The following is a 20,586-nucleotide window of genomic DNA, read 5'->3' on the forward strand; positions in this document are numbered from 1 at the left end:
CCAGTCTGCAGGATGCCCAATTCTCCTCCCTGTCATTTGTTGAGGAGGGAGTCTGTCTGCCTACCAGTTTCTCCATGTTTCCCTAGTTTCCATTACTATTGACTTTATTTCCAATCATCCTCCACTCTTCCTCATCTGATCGTCAATCATCATCACCTGTCAGCTATTCCTTATCAACTCCATTGCATTTATACCCTGTTGTTTATCCTAGTCCTGGTCAATTTTCATTTCTGTATACCATGTTTATGTAGTGTTGTATATTTCCCACTCTTTGTATAATAAAGTTCTATGTAAATTGTCATCTGTTGTCTCTCCTTCATCCTCCACCATAATACTGTAACAGTCGCGAGTTAGGGCCAAAAAAGAATGAAACACTGAAACTACATCCAAACAGCGTTTAAAGGTGCAATTTGTAAGATATTTGCAGTAAAATGTCCAAAAACCACTAGGCCAGTGTTATATATTTTGTCCAGCTGATTACTATCAATATCTGTAATGTTTTCAACTACTTGTAAATCATGAGAAAATTGCCATTCAAAACATTGACACGGGGCAGTGCAGTCTCCTGTCAATGACGTTAATATCCATATGACCCTTTGTCACCGCCTTTACTGACGTAAACCACATGACAACAGTGGTCGAGCTCGAAAAAATAAAATGGCGGCCAAGGAAGCAGCTGGAGCACAAATTTAGTGAAAATAAACGTATATTTTCACTTTTTAAGCATTTTAATTGCATTTCTAGTGAGAAATTAGTATTGTAGTTTTCAAATATGTGATTAGTTATCACAAAGGCGCTCTCTGTTTATATTTCAAACACGCTGCCTTTGAAGTGCGTCGGAAAGCCTTTCTCTGAGCGGCCTTCAGGCCTCCGAAGCCGAAGTCATTTCCTCAAGAGGCAGCGAGGCAACAAGTCCTCACTGCCTTGAGTTTTCGGACGCAGCGAGCCAGTGTTGTGGACAAATGCGGAACTATGCGATAGCGCCTGTCGGGCTACGCGCTTGCTTATGAACTTATGGATATCTCTGTACCGTCTGCCGCTGGTTGTGTCAGCTCCTGTAAGCGTACGGGCCAACCAAACGACCCAAGAAGAGTTTGGAAGAAAACGAGAGAGGATCAATTTGGTTTTGCATTATCTGGATGGAGGGAGCTTCACCACAACATTTAACTAGACCGAGATTCTGATCCTGCTTGTGTTTTACGCGATGGGTGAGTTGTTTTGATTCGTAACCCTTCAAAAAACGTATGCTATTATATTGATCACAACATTAGTGAGTAGATTGTAATCAGCGCGTCTTCCCGCGGACGATATGCACATCAAAGGTATTGTACAGCAATATAAATGGTCATTTTAAGACACTTCACAATAAGATTTGTACTGTCAATACATTATATGAAAAATCATTGTAGATTTTAAGTTGAAAACCTAATTCTGTGCTGTGTTTACCATCGAATTTGGACTAATACTGTAATATCAATATGACTAACAATTTCGTTTTGAACATCACATATAAACTTACATGATGAAATAAACGATGTCATCAAACGCAACATTTATAAGACTTGATTACCTTACGTGATTTCTCGTTCGCGTCTGATTGATGGCCATCAGTGGTTGAGTTAAAGACTACAAATCCCATAATTCCACGCTGCTTCAGAGCGTCAGTAAACAACATCATTGTTATTGTTTGATCTGGCGCCATCTAGCGGCGAAAATAATACAAACTGCATCTTTAATGCATACATTATTTATTAAAAATGAATACCAATAATGTCTTGTTTATGGAAAAACAAGTTAGTACAGTACCACAGCTGTCAACATTAAGTTCTAAAAATAAGGGAAATTTGCCAGCACGTGGAATTACAAATGCAGAAGACCACCCAGGTAGCCAAAACAGTTTGGCCCAATAATGGCCCAAATCCGGCAGGCCAGAAAAAAAACCACGGCCCAGTTCCGGCTGCCAGAAAAGGGCCAACTCTGGGATGAATGACGCCCCAGAATCGGCCCAAGTACACTGGCCCATTTCCGGGTGCCTTAAGTGAGCCGGCACTGCCAGCACAGTGCCAGAATCACGCCAGCTAAAACATTACACTCAGCCGAAACTGGCCCATGTCCGGGTGCTTAAAGTCAGCCGACACTGCCAGCACAGTGCCAGAATCATGCCAGCTTAAACTGTACACTCAGCCGAAACTAGCCCGAATTATTTTTTAAAGTGTTTTTTATTTTATAACCTTAGCTCTTAAGATGTCATGTACTTATCCCTTCTTAAAAAAAACTTTTATTATATTTAGTTAAAAAAAGTTAAACTGCACATTAGAAGTTCTATCCTCAATGTTTGTGATGCTTTTAATGTGTTAAGTGTCACACTTTACTGTAGGTGTTTAAAAAAAAAGAAAAATATACAGTATGTTTACATGTTTATTTGAAACATAACATTACATTAATAAAACATTAATAAACATCTGGACACTCCTCAAGTGTACCCTAAAAGAAGGAAAGATTGAGAGAAAAGAGATAAGAGGGGGAACAGAAAATGACTCATGGTTACTTCATCAGATAGACTGAATGCATTAATGTTAACTTGGGTACATGTAAATTCTGTCATCATTTACTCATCCTCATGTTGTTTTAAAGGTAGGGTAACAGATTTGATCCTGAAAGATTTTTAGTTATGCTGGTTAAAAGTCTCCTCACATCCTGATAGCAATCACTGTGTTAAGTTGTTTAAATGTATTTGTAGAATTTATGTCATCTGTGAAAGGCGTAGGACCAAAAAATGTTCAACCAATCATAAATTTCGGTCCGAATGGACGTTTCCTTTTTTGTCCCTCATACGTAAGCATAATTTGAATGCCCACCGCGCAGCGAGTCCATGCAGACTAGGGCTGGGTATCGATTCAGATGTTCCAGATCGATTCGATTTCGCTTCACAAGCTATCAAATCGATTCGATTCCGATTCTCGATTCAATTTTCGATTCTGGTTCTCGGGTCGGTTTTTATACTCGATTCTCGATTCAACTCAATGAATATAGATTTAATACAAATACTATATTAATAAAAAAGAACAGTGAACAGCAGTTTACAAGTGTGTAATTAATAAAAAAAATTAAAAGCCACAACACTAACGTTGAAGAAGACTAGTAATTAGATTAAAGTTAATCTTACGTTCAATGTTTGTGGAAATAAATATGAAAGAAAAAAATCTATTCTGCTCTTTGAGAATCGATTTTTATTAGACCACGTTTTAAAAAACGATTAATCGGAAAATCGATTTTTTTGCCCAGCCCTTACGCAGACACCATAGGTCATCTGCGTGTTCACATGCGCTTACCCCCTGTCTGTAAACAGCGAAAACAGCAAACTTTTCTGCTGAATTGACAACCTGTACAGGAGGCACAAAATGAAAGCCATCTTTTATAACAACAACAGCAAAAACTGCCTGGATCGGCAAAGAGCAAAAACCCAAATTAACTTCGGTAACTTTAATGCTTTACCACGAGATGCAAACAGCTGCAGGAGGCAAAGGGTCTAAAAGGGTCGTTGTTTATTTTGGTAAGGTACGCGATATGTTTGTATTGAGATGGATTCGATATTCTACTTTGATGAAACATTGTGTTGCTTATGAAATTTGTGTTCGTTTACGGATTAGCATAACGATATAGTTACTACGTCTACACAACCGAACGTGTGCTTAAACTAATTCTGATATAAACCAGTTGTTATATATCTAATCTACCGTTAGCATTTTTCAAAATGTGTTACCCTACCTTTAAACCTGTATGAATTTTTTCTGATGAACACAAAAGAAGATATTTTGAGGAATGATGGTAAACACACAGCAGATTGTAACCATTGACTTCCATATAAGGAATAAAAAAATATGATGGAATTGAATGGGTACCGTCAACTGTGTGCTAACCATCATTTATCAAAATATTTTCTTCATCATTTATCACAATACTTCCAAAATACTTTTTCCTACTATGGAAGTCAATGGTTACAATGTGCTGTGTTTTTACAATCATTACGCAAAACATCTTAATTTGTGTTCATCAGAAAAAAATCATGCAGATTTAGAACAACATGAGGATGAGTAAATGATGAAAGAATATCTATAGACCTTTTGCGTGTTTGCAAACAGAGATGACGGTTTTTTGTGGGCGGAGCCCAACTGGTGGCAGAAAGTGAATGCTTCTCAATAGCTGTGTGAAGTGTTTTAGCATTAAACTGTGATTTTTAAGGATCCGGTGTTCTGTAGAAGTCTGTTTCCCCTATATTTCTCTTAAGTGTAATGTTTCTTATGACGTTTTCACCAAGTTACGTTTACTTTTTAAATAAATTAAAAGTTTTAATGGCTTGGCTACTGATATGCTTGCATGTATGTAATGTATATGTATTGTTCTTTATTGGTAAATCAATTATTTTTACAGTATGAATCGCTGAAGTACTTATAAGAGCAATACTATCATGTATTCTGTATAATACCATTTATTAAACATTTAATCATTTCCTGTTTTCAATTTCTTCCATATATTTTTATCCTACGTGTGTGATCTAAAACTATTATGTTTACATACAAATTAATTTTTATAGGCCTGTTTATATATTATTAACACTTTACATCGTGTGTGTGTGTGTGTGTGTGTGTGTGTGTGTGTGTGTGTGTGTGTCTGTGCTATGTTTATATATTTATTAGTAAACATCATAATTTAGAACAAACAGTAAGAAGACATAGGCTAATATATAAGGTAAAAAGAAGTAATAGAAAACGAAAAAAATACGAAAACTTTAATAAATGGTAATATTATTGATATTATGAACTAATTCAAATCTTTAATCTTTCTAAATAAATTATAAACGTAACGTGATGAAAACGCTATTAGAAACACATAGAGGGATCAGACTTCGACAGAACACCGGATATCTTCTCTAATTATTTTCTATTCAAATAATTAAAAGATTTTCAGATGATTTCATCACTCCAGCCTGTCCGGTTCAGGGCTTTTATTGCAACCATAAACACCTACGTTTATCTTCAAATGGTGTCTTCGACGGCGGTATACTATAAAAATGAAGGTCGTCTATTTTGGCATTCCTATTCTGACACTCAACAGCACAACAAAACATTTTCTAGTGAGTTATATTGTTCGTTTCACTCGTGTCCCATTCATTTCCACTGTTTTTCTGCCACCACATGCGCGTGTGACGTAACTGTGACGTCGACTCGCAAAAGGTCTATTGAACTATCCCTTTAACAACAATTGAAATACCTTGAATTTGCTTGGTTTCAGGCCCGCTCTCTTCTTCTTTTTGCATCTCTGTCAGATGCAAGCTGCAGAAGTTTTTATGAACTTTTCTACTTCACCATCTGGTGCACGAACAGTACTTTTTCTGAACAGATTCTTGAAAAGAAACAAAATTATTTAATTAGGTAAATGCAAGCATGTTAGTTTAACCCTGGAGAACCCAAGAACCCTTCTCTTAGAATCAATTAACATTGGCCACATTTGACCCGTGGGTTCTCCAGGGTTAAATGTTACCTACAAGCTATTCTGCTTCAAAAACAATGACAGGTACTTTAGGGTGGAAGACTTATAGCTTCATAGATTAACATTGTAATAGCTTCCCAGGTAAAAAAGTAGTATACTTTAGTGTATTAGAAATATGATTGAAGTACATGAAGTATAAAACAAGTATGCTTCTACTTGTTGTACTTAATTTAAAGAGTATTTAATATGTACTTTTTAAAAGTATACTTCCAAAAAGATATAATTAAGTTCAACTTAACAGTCCAAAAAATAAGTATACTAATTTACCAGTAATTCAATTATCTTTTAAATGTACTTTTTGAAAGTATACTTCAAAAAATATGGAATTAAGTTCAACTTAAGAGTCCAAAAAATAAGTATACTAATTTACCAGTAATTTAATTATCTTTTAAATGTACTTTTTGAAAGTATACTTCAAAAAATATGTAATTAAGTTCAACTTAAGAGTCCAAAAAATAAGTATAATGAATTTACCAGTAATTCAATTATCTTTTAAATGTACTTTTTGAAAGTATACTTAAAAAAAGATGTAATTAAGTTCAACTTAAGAGTCCAAAAAATAAGTATACTAATTTACCAGTAATTAAAATATTTTTTAAATGTACTTTTTGAAAGTGTACTTTGTTGTCAATGTATTTTAAATTGTATAGAAGTTTATTTTTTTTAAGTGTATTACATTTGACATACTTAGAGTGACAATTCAATATACTTATGGGAAGTATATTTTTTGGAAATTAATTGTTAATTTACTTTTTTAGCATACTAGGATCTCACTTCATTAGAAGTGTGACTTCTGTACACTTTATACAGTACACTATAAAATAAGTGTATTTTTAGTTGCATATCAGAGTACTTTCATAAAATACGTTAGAATAATAAAATGTAGGCAATACACTGCATGAAAAGAGCTGTATCCAGACAAATACGGATGGGAAATCCCTGCTAAACTTTAGGTTTGCCAGATAAATGAGGCAGAGTGCTTGGAAACGTAATACTCAGAAGTAAACTCGTGAAACATCCAGAAACCTTGTGTATATGGATGTATACTGGTGGAAGTTTCTAGGAATCCTCACAGCTGGTTGTAAGGAGTGCTGGTTGTGAGGTGTGAAGGGTTAATGACAGAGTTGCTGTCTCTGTTTTCAAAGCTGGGTGGGGGGTTCAAGGCAGCACATAACATAAAAACATTATATATCTACAAGTGTGTTTACTAAATACATGTATTATTATGCTAATGTAATTTAATTGATAAAGGTTTTTTTTATTTAAGAAAATCTGAGCATCACTCAAAATAACTGTCAACATGTTTGTCAACTAAACATGTTTTGTAAACGTTATACATTTTATAAAAATATTTAATATTTTTATTATTGATAAAGTATAAAGAACAAATCAGTGTGAAAACGCAGATTATAAAAAGTACATAAAGTGCCAGCAGAGGATCCAAAATAATGAAAAAAAAAAAAAACATCCAATGCAACTTGGAAATTGTAGTCAAAATACATCTACAGCAGCATGCTAAAGCAGTACCAACGCCAGGGCAAAAGACTCAAATTCCCAGAATGCACCTGCACCCACCCATTCATTCCCACCAATCAGGATCAACGGCATTTTTCAAACCGCTACTGACTCGTTTTCATGCTAAACAGTACGGCTGAGGTAAGTTTGACTTTCATTCCTTTACATCGCGCAGATCTGTTCCATATTTGTTCCTATTTTGTTCTTCACTGTGATTATTTTTGTCTTTATGCGAGAAGTGTTTTAATTTAAAGCACACACAGGAAACATTAAGAGTAAGTTATACACTGTACACAGTAACGTTAGGAACTTGAACATGCGGTTTTTCAGTGAGCAAAGTAACATGCAAAATGCCTGATAAACGAATCAATTCGATGTTTAAAACTTTAAAAATAAAACGGCAAGATTACTTGTGTTGGAGATGTTCAGCTAACTGTAGCAAATGGCTCTTTCTGCTATTTTAAACGATAACCTTAGACGATTTCTGTTGTTTAAAAGCTCATTGCTGTAGGTAAGTTCTGATAGATGCTGCTTATTTTGCAAGCCTGTTTTAATAGCTTTATTCTGTTTAGTAACCAAGCCAGCTTCACTTTAAGTTTAAGATAAACTAACGTTAGATGTTGTTGTAAAGAAGCTTGGAGTCAAAATATATTTTAAAGTTGTATGATTGTCTTCTTTTTTAATATGATGTCTATCCATGTTTGTGTTTACAGAGGTCATGTACCATGTGGTCGACCTTGCTGAGCTGAAGAGGTTTCTGTGTAAAAATGATGTAAGTTAAGTTTAATCTTTTAATTTAATATTGTTTTAATTCATGCCCATGTCATGCTGGCTACCAGTCAAATATCGCATACAATTAAAAATACTATTAATCACCAATAAAACCTTAAAAGGCCCAGCACCTTCGTATCTTAGAGAATTAATATCAGAATACAATCCAACACGTACACTGCGGTCGCAAAATTCTGGTCTCTTAATTTTCCCTAGAATATCAAAAGTGTCTAAGCTCTGAAATGATTTGCCAACTGGTATCTGTGAATCAGACACAGTCAATCACTTTAAATCTAAAGGGACACTTCACCCATTTGTATTAAGCTTTGTATCTTTAGAACCCCAGTCATGTTTTTGAATGGTCATGCATCATTTCCTGAGACAGGAGAAATACAGATTTCAGTGTTGCACTTCCTTCTTTCAATGATGTAAAAAATTATAATTTTGCATCATTGAAAGAAGGAAGTCCAATATCTTTGTTGAGGTGGTGAGACTACAAACACCCCTTTTTTAGTCAAATAGGCACCAAATTCGAAATGTATGTTACATTTCCACTACAAATATGAGACACTTTCAATAAAGATTAATGTTTCTACAGGTGAAATGCTCCATTAAAGGATAATTCTGGTATTTAACACTTTGAGTCTTATTTCTGGTTTGTTTTGGATGAATTACAGTGATGGACACTGTAATTTTGACAATGGGTCGTGTCTTTTTTTGACTCGTTTAGAAGCGTCTCTTCACTGCTTCAGAGTGGAAGTCAAGGGTCATGCACAAACATGTCATTAAAACAACACTTAACCTTCATTTTCAAAACTGTCCCTTACGAATATTAACCATGGTTTTATTGTGGTAAAAGTGTAGTAACCATGTTTTTTTTGGTCAATTGATTACTATGAGCAAAACCATGGTTTTACTACACTAACCATGGTTTAACTATGGTTTTTGAAAACCATGGTTGTCAAAACCATTGTTATTTTGTGGTAGCTATGGTTTTACTACAGTAACCATGGTTTTTTTGGTCTTAACTGTAGTAAAACCATGGTTAATTTTCGTAAGGGGTGCTACTCACCGAGTGGTTCTTGGTGTTCGTTGATGATTAAAAACAAGTAGTGTAGCGAAATACAGTTTCTGTGGTGTTTTATTTGGCATTTGGTAAAATTCCATTGACTTCTCTTGGAAGACTCATTGCTCGCTGATATATCACTCTGCCGCCGGAAATGGAAAAGGGTCTGTTTACATCTGGTTGTAGTTTTTTCGCTCGGTTTCTCTCAAAAGGCTAGCATGAGCAGAGCAACTGTGCCCTCGGAGTAGGGCACAAATTTTTCCCATATTTGATGGCTCAGTGACCAGCCTTAGGTTTGAATTTGAGCTCGATTGTGACTGTCTATACGCTAGACACCAAGTTCCGTTCAGCATCCTTGTTAGGCAAAGTGGTTGTCGCCATCAAGTGGTCAAGAGTGTGCTAACGCTTCAGACTCAAATATAGAGCGGAAGTATATACGTGGTTGTGAGGTGTCTGAAAAAATAGATCCACTATAGCAAATAACACGGATTGAAATCATACATTGCTCTGATATATTTGTTTTTAATCATCAACGAACACCACAAACCACTCTGTGAGTAGCACAGTTTTGAAAATGAACGTTAAGTGTTGTTTTAATGACATGTTTGTGCATGGCCCTTGACTTCCATTCTGAAGCAGTCAAGAGACGCTTCTAAACAAGTTAAAAAGTCAAGACACGACCCATTGTCAAAATTTCAGTGACCATCACTGTAGTTCATCCAAAACAAACCAGAAATGAGACTCAAAGTGTTTAATACCGGAATTATTCTTTAAGACTTTTTTTCTTTAACAAAGCATTCACATAATTTGTCTAGTAAATTATACTTATCTCGCAAAAGTTAGCTTGTACGGAACAAAGCATTCACATAACTCGTCTGGGTAATTTACTAATGCCGCAATAGCTAGCCTGTCTGGAACCGAGCAGATATTAAAACACAACACTGTGTGACACTGCATTACATGTGAATGGCCCCTACGCTAATAGGATTTTGTTTCTCTCTCCCTGTCTCGTCCTCAAACCCGAGGACATTGAGACAAACAGACCAGTTCTGGCTGCCGTGGAGGTCAACACACCACTGATCTACTGGCTGCCCTTCAACGTGATGCCCAGCCGATGCCTGACCACCGACGGAACTAGGGCTGCACGATAAGTCGCATGTGTTTGTCAGGCGCATCTCCTCAGTAATGCCGGTTCCTTGATTAGTATTAAATCGCCATCAGCTGTTTTCAGATGTAGCAGCTTTAACTACACAGAGCGGTAGTTCACTGACAATCGGGGCAATTTCGCATTAATTATCGCGGACGTATCGGCTGCGATATGTATGCGATATGGCCCAGCTTGTCAGGGAACTACGGCTCTGTAGTTAAAGCTGCTACATCTGAAAACAGCTGATGGCGATTTAATACTAATCAAGGAACCGGCATTACTGAGGAGATGCGCCTGACAAACACATGCGATTTATCGTGCAGCCCTAGACGGAACCCGTTAAATCTCCTTATCCGTTTACATCCCATATATATATATATATGTGTATATCTTTTCCTCCTAGGACTTTTTGTTCCTCCCTGAGGTTTTTCTCCTAGGGTTTTTTTAACCCCGGGGAGTCAAGCAACATTGGCTTAACTTAGCACCCTCTTGTATACGAGACATTATTAATTTGCTCACTTGTAAAGTTTATTCATAGCCGCTGTATTTTGCTACTTATATTGTCTGTCGATTTTTCTGTTTCCCCTGCTTCTTTTAATGTAAAGCTGCTTTGAAACAACTACAAATTGTGAAAAGCGCTATATAAATAAAATTGAAATTGAAATGTCTCTTTCCTGTTTTACAGATGCAGTGAGGGAGTGATTCCCCAACATCGAGGTGGCAGAGATCCGGGACCTTCTACGGAGGAAGTGCAACAATGCCAGTTACAAGGCCTCCAGTAGTTCAAATCAGAGCTAGATGTCCATATAGGACAAGTTGTTCGCAATTGTTCTCTTCCCGGCATTTCAAAGAAAGTCGACTGTTTAAGGTTCCCCATTTTGCCAATATCTGTTTTGTGTGTTACTTTTGTGTCATTAATAAAGATCCTTTTTTGAAATGCAGTTTGTAATCTGTTTGTGTGCATTTGAACTGAATTGTTATATTATACACTTGTAGTGTAACAGCAATATTCATGCTTAAGTATAACAAAATGGGGATAAAAGTACAAATTAAATATACTTAAAATATAAAAAATACACTATAATAATATTGCACTGAAAGTACGTGTCTATGATGTTTAGGTTATAATTGAAATTCACTTTAAAAACATTATTATTGTCATAGTGGGACACTTTAAAAGCACTAAAAATAGTTAGGAAGTGCATTTGTAGAGCACTTGAAATATTACAGAGGCATACTAAATTAACATAGTTTATACTAATTATAAGTATGATAGCAGTATGCACAAAATGTACTTAAACACAACTATAATTTGTGCTGCAATGGCTTTTTAAGTGTATTTCCATTAAAATTGCAATACAATGCAATTGTACTGTAAGTGTGCTTAATTACTTATAAATCTTGATTTTCAGGAGTGTATTTTAGTGCACTTGAAGTTTAAAAAAAGTTGTTCCATTTTAGCATACTATTTACACTTGAAGTGTAATCAAATAGGTGTTAAGTTGAAGTTAATACATAATTGAGTACACTTAACTATACTTGGATTTGACGAAAATAGTACAAAATCTAGAAAATATACTTAGTACACTTTTTTAAAGTATATTTTTAATAGAATTTTTTTTCACCTGGGTTTATATACAGTGGCAAGAAAAAGTATGTGAATTTCACAGTTTTCTGAACAAATTTGTCATAAAATGCGATCTAAACTTTATCTAAGTCAAGGGCATTGATAAACATAATGTGTCTAAAATTACACATAATTACACAAAAAAATTCTGATCTTTCATGTCTTTATTGAGAACTACCAAAAAACATCTTAGTGCTTGTGAAAAAAATGTGAACCCTTGATTGAATGACCTCAAAAAAGCCAATTGGAGTCAGGACTTAGCACAGCTATTGGCCTATTGTTTTTTCCCCAGATTCAGTTTAATTTTTTCTCAAATTCCGTGTTTTTCGTTTTATTCTGGATTCTGGTTAAATTAAATTTCAGTAATCAAAAAGCACATCTTATCAACTGAAAACATAACAGAAAATTAGCAGATCCACCACTGCAGTGAATATACTGTACTGTATGAGTGTGCGACTGTGCGTTTCCACAAGGTGACGTGCCTGTTTACCAGCATGTATAGCTCGTATATGGTTCTCAGACACGAGGGCTCACTAAGTTTTCTTTCTTGTTTAAGTGAACATAAACAGCTGTATGTTTATTAGTATATTGAAGCAGTGCCGTCTTAAAGCTGTCTTGGGTGTTCAAAGCTGTCTTGAGTGTTCAATGTTCATTACACAAAAAATGAAAACCCCTCACTACTATTAACTGAATAAATTTCGCAGCTGCACATTTAATCCATACAGTGAGGACTATGCAGTGTTTTATTTGTATTTATTGCTAATTCATGTTAAAATCATGTTGACAGACAATTTCATAACTAATATATTTACATTTAATACAGATGCCTGAAAAGTAAAACAAGATGAGTATAGTATTATGATTAAGAGGAAATATTAAAAATTTGGTTGCTTTTCAGTAGCATTGTTGTAGTGACAGCCAAAATACATTGGCCTATATGTAATACACATGAGTAGTAAAAAGTCCATTTCCTACTTTGCAAACTCGACACAACAAAAAAAAAAAAAACTAAACAAAAATGAGTGGAAGTGGCAACAAATATCCAAAGATGATAAATTGTGGACAAAAAGGTAGCACGAATTCCTTTATATGGAAGTGGTTTGGCTAGCTAAAAAACTGACGAGGCGCAGATTAAAATATAAATGAACCCTCTTGTTTTTGTGGCTTCAGTCATTGTTGGCATACTGTTTTAAAGCTGGAAGCATTAACAATAGGGCTGGGTATCGATTCAGATGTTCCAGATCGATTCGATTTCGATTCACAAGCTATCAAATCGATTCGATTCCGATTCTTGATTAAATTTTCGATTCTGGTTCTCAGGTAGGTTTTTATACTCGATTCTCGTTTCAACTCAATGAATATAGATTTAATGCACATACTATATTAATAAAAAAGAACAGTGAACAGCAGTTTACAAGTGGGTAATTAATAAAAAGAAATTAAAAGCCACAACACGTCTTGCTTGCAAAATCTAAAATGCTTCCATTCCTTCGTTCAATGTTTGCGGAAATACATATGAAAAAAATCGATTCTGCTCTTTGAGAATCGATTTTTAATCGACCACGTTTTAAAAATCGATTAATCGAAAAATCGATTTTTTTGCCCAGCCCTAATTAACAACTTGCATGGAAATATATATCGTTATCGTTCAATATGGATTTTTTTCTGAGATCACATTTTTGCCATATCGCCCAGCCCTAGGCCGATGTATTTTGGCTGTCACTACAACAATGCTACTGACAAGCAACCAAATCTTTTGTCTTTTTTTTCATAAGACTATACTCATCTTGTTTTACTTTTCAGGCATCTGTATTAAATGTAAAAATATGAGTTATTAGAATCTATGATTTAACATTAGCAATAAATACACACAAAACACTGCACAGTCCTCACTGTATGAATTAAATGTGCAGCTGCAAAAGTTGTTCAGTTAAGAATAGTGAGTGATTTTCATTTTTGGGTGGAAAGAACATTTCTGACACAGAAAGCAGTAGGCTACTGTCACTTTAAGACCCAAAACAGCTTTAAGACTGCACTGCTTTAATATACTGATACTGACACATCTAGCTGTTTATGTTCACTTAAACAAGAAAGAAAACTTAATTTAGTGATCACGCATGTGTTGACTGTGTGCGTGCTTCGCGAGCCCTCATGTCTGAGGAACAGATGTCAAGCGTGCGCGTTGTGGGAACGCTGAGTTGCACACTCATACAGAACAGTATATTCAATGCAGTGGTGGAGCTGCTACTTTTCTTCATTTTTTCTAAATTTGTGAATGTCCTGTAAATAATATATACTTTTTAAAGCGGTACGGATGTGTGCGTGGGCAAGGCGGACATGGAAAGAAAGTATACTGTACCTTTTCTGTCTGTTCTGTTCCAGCCTTTATTGGAACCTGCTAGTGCTCTGAAAAACACATGAAAGATCTGAATTTCTTGTGTAATAATTTTTAGACACATTATGTTATTTATGTATATTTATTCAGAAAACCATTACATTTACTTGCTAATGTATATATACATAAACATACAATACATATATAATATTGATGGCTCTTGCTTCGTTCTGAAACCCTAGATGGCAGTTTTCTTATCCTCGAACAAACTGTCATCACAAGGGCTATGTTTACATGCACAAAATTTTGTCAATCCGACTGAATTTAATCCGATGAAAGGTTACAACAATACAGTTTACATGCACCCTAAACATGTTTAAATGTTTGCACCTCAAAATGTTTGTTTTCATGTACATTTTATATAAACCGAACATCTGTGCAAGCGCACAGCCAGGGTTGGCAGCTTCACATATCAAAACCATCCCCATGGACATTCAAAATTAGCCCAAAAGCATCCCAATGACTTATCATAGCCCAAAATATCAATAACTAATGAACAAAATCCTTTCATATCTGACCCGCAGAAAAAACAACTCGCAAAGACAGTTTAAACAGTAGCCCAAATCTGAACGAAAAAAAGAGAGGACTTGGCAATGCCACCCCAAAGCCAAACCAAAGCAAATAAGAGGTAAATATACGACGTGAACTTGAGCACAAATTTTCTGTGCATGTGTATTTTTGCATCCGACAAAATACTTCGATTCACGCATTTACATGCATACTTTTCTCCTGCTGATCGGATCACAGATTGGACTACACCACCCCTTTCAATACGATTCAAATTTGCATCCAATCTACCTCAATCGTATTGATTAAGGTTTTTACATGACGACTTTTTAATACGATTGAGCCATCAATACGATTACAAACTGATTAATGGTTGCATGTAAACATAGCTACTAGAAACATAAGTACTAGAATAAGGGCACACCACTAAGGTAAAAAAAAACGGCTACATGACCAATTGTGCCAGTGTTGTATTATCGAGAAAGTTCATTATTATTTTTATACCTTTTTAAGCCTTGCCTATTTAAAATTGTAATATTTGCAAGATGCAGCAAAAGAGAACTCAATTTGGTTTTTAAGGGTTGTTTTGAGATTTTCAATTATATAAAAAAGTAAGTTTTCCTTACTCTTAATCACACACATCCACAGATAATAGTGTTTTCTCTACCATTATATTTATATTTCAAAATGACTGCAAATGCCAAATCCATAAACTGGAATTGTGATCTGATAAAATATCTTGTTATTATAGTTTACATAACAACGTTTACATATCAAAGTTTAGTTTAGACTACTTAATGTAAAGACTTTTTAAAGACTTGTTATTTGTAATATATATTTGTAATCCTAAACAAATCCCTATCATACTTCAGGCCCCAATTGACCCCTCAGACAGTCCTGACATTAACAATGCAACAAAACTGATTCCCAAGAAATATCCATGCCCCGTCCAATATTGTACTTTTACTTACATTAATTCTTCAAATGAATTCTGTCCAAACTGATGATCTTGAGAAATCTAAATGTGTTAAGTTGTATAACAGACAGACAGATCATTCACTGTAAAAAGTGATTTTTTGACCTTGTAAATAATGGAAACATTATTTAAGTATGTTTTACAAGCAAATAGTAGTTTGTCTTTTTACTTAAAAATGGCATGTTTAATTCAGTACATTACTTGCAGTTTCTTTGTCATTTCTTGTTCTAAAATACGTATGTAAATTTAAATACAATCTCCTAAGTAATATTTACTTATTGTTCGCCATCTAATCAAATCACACCAACAAATGAACAACTCAAGTAAAATATACTCAGTACAGCAAGATAATTGATGCGCATGCGTATTTGACTTCGAGTCAGAAGTGGCGCGGACAGAGGAAAGGAAGGGAGACTTCAGGACGGCTACTTTGAATTTTACCACGGTAAGTTAAGTTATTAATATGCTTATTAATTAATTGAGGTATATTTGCTAAATTTGTAGAGTTATTAAGCTATCTGCAGTCCCAGTGGTTTGTGCCTATTGTTTCCTTTTATCGAGTTACAGATGCTAACAGTGTTCATGTTTATGTTTTTGGATAACAGATTTTTGGATAACGTTAAAACGTAATCTTAGTTTTGTTTTGTTAAACACATGGAGTTTGGGATTTGCATCCGTTATTAGCAAACGCGATCTCTGTAGAAAACAATTGTCTTAAGTTTTATATATAACGTTAATCCTGTCAGACGAATATTTTAAAAACATCCGCGCAAACCTTGCTCGAGGCTTTGCGTGTCGTGGTCGAGCATTCTGTCCCAGAAAAGTTCGAAGTGCCGAAATGTAATAATCACCCTGTTTTTCGCGTATTAATCACACATGATTAACGATAGGGTACTTTTTAAAATGCACGTGTACAAGGCAAATATTTTTTTGAACTTCATTTATATTGTTTACCTATACTATTGGCTATGATAGGTAAGTTATATAGAAATCGTTAAGGTGTATGCACACTTTTGCAATTACACAATGCTAAATGCTTGTTTAGATAAATGTTAATTACTTAACAATCAACCTTATTTAAGTTGTAAAGCCTGTATTTTATTTCATGATGTTCTTTTACTGACCAACATCCACTTTACACGTGGTTGATATCTACAAACAGTTGGAGATTATAATTTGTTAAAAGATATATGGGTGTTACTCTTGAGTAAAAACGTTAGTGTAGTTAAAAATATTATCATAAATGATTCAAAATGAATGTCATGAATGACACCGGCAAATTATTAATGTTAAATTTACATAACTGCATAACCACAGTCAATGATTTGTTAAGGTAAGTTTAGTTGTAAGCATACCTCATGTCAGTAAGATCAGTAAATATATTTACAATTGTTAAAAAAAATATTTGCTGACGTGAACATTTCTTACATTCTTTTACAGATATTTCACCCACTATTCAAGCTTATGCAAGGTAAGTTGGCAATACTTTATTACACACCTCACAGATATATAGCAATAAGTATGCATTCACAAGTGCATCGTTTGTTTACTGTCGGTGCCAAAGCATGAGGTGCTTATGTAAAAAATGCAGCTTTCAGTCAAACCGAAGACTACTCTACAGCTATTAATACACTTAAGTGCATCCAACTCTAATCATCACTTGATTGTGTTACATTTTATTTTCTTTGTTTTAGATAAAAAAATGATTTCAGAAGAATCACCACAATTTCCTTGGAGCGTACATTCTTGTAAAAGCTGGACTTCTATAACCCAAAACTCCTGGCTTTGTTTGAGATGAGGGGTGGGGTTGCTGGCATAAGAATTAAACATTTGCTGGATTCACTGAGCTAGGTAAAATGTAAATGTTTTTTTACAATTGGGAATTACTTGTGTGATGATATGCTGCTTCCTGACTCTGTAAATATGTTATATGTAGATGTATACACATTTAATGTTCACTGCATTTTCCTTCTGTTTTTAACAGCAAGAAGATAGCCTTGAAGATAGGTGAGACGTTGTGATTCGCTGCCTCCTATCTTTCCTGGGAGAATCAGCTAAGGAGCTCATTGAAGACCACCAGGTAGTACAGTTAAATTAAATTCAAATTTATTTGTATAGTACTTTTTACAGTGTACAATGTTACAAGGCAGCTTTACAAAAACACAATGTTGAATGATCAATAAATTGAAACAAATCAAAGAAAAAGAAATAATCAATTAATAGTCTAGTGCTGACTTTGTTTGAAGTCCTTGCATGGCCTGGTGTCATCATTGCACAAGTCTTGGATCATCTAATGTCTTACTGGGAGGCGGGGTCCAGATATGGATATACAATAAGTGAAGCAGCTAGCAGTTAGCTGGCTACATACACAGCTACATCCATTTCTATTTTTCTTTTATTTTGGATGTAGACAGTAGTGGTTTGACTGATATACTCTATTTGTGTTACGTGTTCTTTTTATTCCTGAGCCATTAAACCGTCTACAAGGAAATCTTCCATAATTTTTCCTTTTGCTTAATTTTTCTGCATATTTGAACCCTGTCAAGCACTGACAATGATGCTAAGATCCATTTTTTCATACTGAGGAAAATTTTAAAGCTTATACACCATTGTTACTTAAAGAACACCATACATTTAAATGTCAGGTGTATGTTAACTTTTGGACAGGATTACCAGTGTAAATTGTTATGTTGTTTATATTTCTTTAATGTACACTAGTCAACATTTGAAGTGGATCAAAACCTTTTCTAAAAGTTTTCTTAAAACCAATATCCAATACCCGTTCTTGTTTTAGGACAGATTTGGTGAATGTTTTTGATCCACTTCAAATGTTGACTACTATATATATTGTCTTTAGAAACCATTGTGTAATGTTTCCCAAAAGACATAACAATTTACACCAATTATTATTTCCAGAGGTTTACACCCTCCTGACTATAAATGTATGTAGTTATCTTTATTAGCATCATGTTTCTTTCTACTGTAATAATTGTGTATGAGTCTCATTGTTGTGTTCAATGTAAAAGTATAACTTAACATCATACAGTTACTGCTGAATACTGTACAGTATTTTAACCACTTTGCAATGATTTGTGTATTTCACAGGATATCAGCAGAGACATGATTAAGGATACCTTATTCAGTCATGTCTTTAAAATCATCGTACTGAGCAGATCTGTGGAAGAAGATGCCGGTATGTCTGATGTCATCATTGTCATTGAGGGAACTGAGGTGCTGCTGGGATGTAAGAATCTCACAAATGCATGTCTTTCACTCACAGGCTGCATTTACTCCCTAAACTTAAGCTGTCCCCCAAAGCTGAGAAACACATTTGGAGTGTTTCATAAAATTTTTCTTGGGTTAGATGCTTTTTAAATTTTCTCCAAAGGTTAACTCTGCATAGAAAGCTTCTAATGTAATCTGCTAGTTGGGCACTCCTTGCACTTATTGTACTTATTTTTTTTTTTTTATTGTTTTGTTTTAAGCAAGAAATGTTGTTCACAAAACAACTTCAACTACAGTACTATTTAACATAGCCATTCTTATGCATTTTAAGTAATACTATTCTGCTGAAGAATAATTATTTTATTTGATGTCTTTTTTCACTTAATTTAATCTAATTGAAATTAAAATAAGCTAATGAAAGGCAGCTATTAGTTTGACTATTTGCACATTTGTTTTTGATATCTGCAACTGACATTGTTGTAATGTTTATGTTTAAATGTTTATGCATTTTAATGGACTGTGTGGTTTACTGTAGTAAATTCACTATTGTGAACCATAAAACTGATGGAGTTTTACTATTTGTTTTATTTCATGTTCCCATCTTTAAGGAATCTTATAGAAATAAAAGTATTCAAGTAAAATGTATGTCAGTGTTATTTTATTGAACACCATTTAAATAAACAACATCAAGTAATGTTAAAATATATTTAAAGTAAAGGTTACTCAAAATTTTAAATAAAATAACTAGGATCATTGTGTAAAAAAATTAATTTATAAGCATTACTTAAGTAAAATATATAAACAAACAGTCAATACAATTTACTGGAAAATTCCAAGTAAACTTTACTTGAGATTTTCTAATGAAAGCTACAGTTCCTTGTGTTTAGTTTTTACTTGGGAATGCTATTGAAATTACTCACATTTTCTAAGTGAAAAAACTTTCCTAACTTTTTTCAAGTAAATTCTACTCCAAATTTTTTTCAGTGTAGATACAAAATGTTGAGTAATAATTACATAATTAAGGTTCACTCATTTTCTACAAAGTATCTTTCAATAGATGAAATCGGTTATAATGTTGTGCAACAGTGAGGTGGAAATATTTTTACTGCAGGTGCACTTTAAGTAAAGAAGTTTAACTACCAGCTGTGTCCTGTAGCTGCAATGCTCTCTATTCTGTGAAATTTAAACGTTTTCTGTACCAGACAAAGCTATCCCTGCGTAAAAAAAATTACCTCAGTCAGCTGTATAATAGCGGAACTGGCTGAGGTGGCTACGAGTGTTTAGCAGAATAGCTTCACGATCCCTCAGTTAACGTTACTCCCGCCTGCTGCATAGACTGCTGAGGCAAATCCTCAGGCCAGTTTTATGAGTTGCGAAATATTATTTGTTTGTTTTGCTAAACGAAATATTACTGTTTAAGTAAGTTCATTAAACTGAGCAGAGTTCATTTCTTATGTCCGAATTCTCCTTGTCAGATAAATTATAAAAATCGATTTTCTACTCAAATTTATCTAGAAAGACTTCAGTATTTTAATAATAAATTCAAATGCTAATTTACATATTTGTTGAAGCGGGATTGTGGTCATTTAAAAAATTACGTATACTATATCAGTCACACCAGTTTGTCCTTCTTTTAAATGAAGTTTACATATATCTAATATGTGCAGAGTATAAATATTTTATGCATTAAAATTATGTTAAATAACTTCCAAAAAGTCTTACCTCAGAGAAATTGCAGCAGACTTCATGCAGCAACAACCGTTAAAGCCCGGTAAATGTCGTCACTAGATGTCGCAGCTAGTTCGCA

The 20,586-nt window shown here is 34.4% G+C and overlaps 2 long non-coding RNA genes across 2 annotated transcripts; one reads left to right on the plus strand and one right to left on the minus strand.

Moving 5' to 3' along the window:
• Positions 1 to 5,252: 5,252 nt before the first annotated feature.
• On the minus strand, positions 5,253 to 20,580 carry LOC135744724 (uncharacterized). Its single transcript, XR_010530827.2, has 4 exons — positions 20,502 to 20,580; positions 15,550 to 15,596; positions 14,036 to 14,082; positions 5,253 to 5,403 (listed from the first exon to the last, which is right to left on the minus strand). It is a non-coding gene; the product is annotated as an uncharacterized lncRNA (long non-coding RNA).
• LOC135744755 (uncharacterized) lies at positions 17,238 to 19,437 on the plus strand. The gene is made up of 3 exons (XR_010530854.2): positions 17,238 to 17,405; positions 17,539 to 17,634; positions 18,660 to 19,437. It is a non-coding gene; the product is annotated as an uncharacterized lncRNA (long non-coding RNA).
• Positions 20,581 to 20,586: the final 6 nt, after the last annotated feature.

This window comes from Paramisgurnus dabryanus, chromosome 5, assembly GCF_030506205.2.
Source record: "Paramisgurnus dabryanus chromosome 5, PD_genome_1.1, whole genome shotgun sequence".
Taxonomy (NCBI): domain Eukaryota; kingdom Metazoa; phylum Chordata; class Actinopteri; order Cypriniformes; family Cobitidae; genus Paramisgurnus; species Paramisgurnus dabryanus.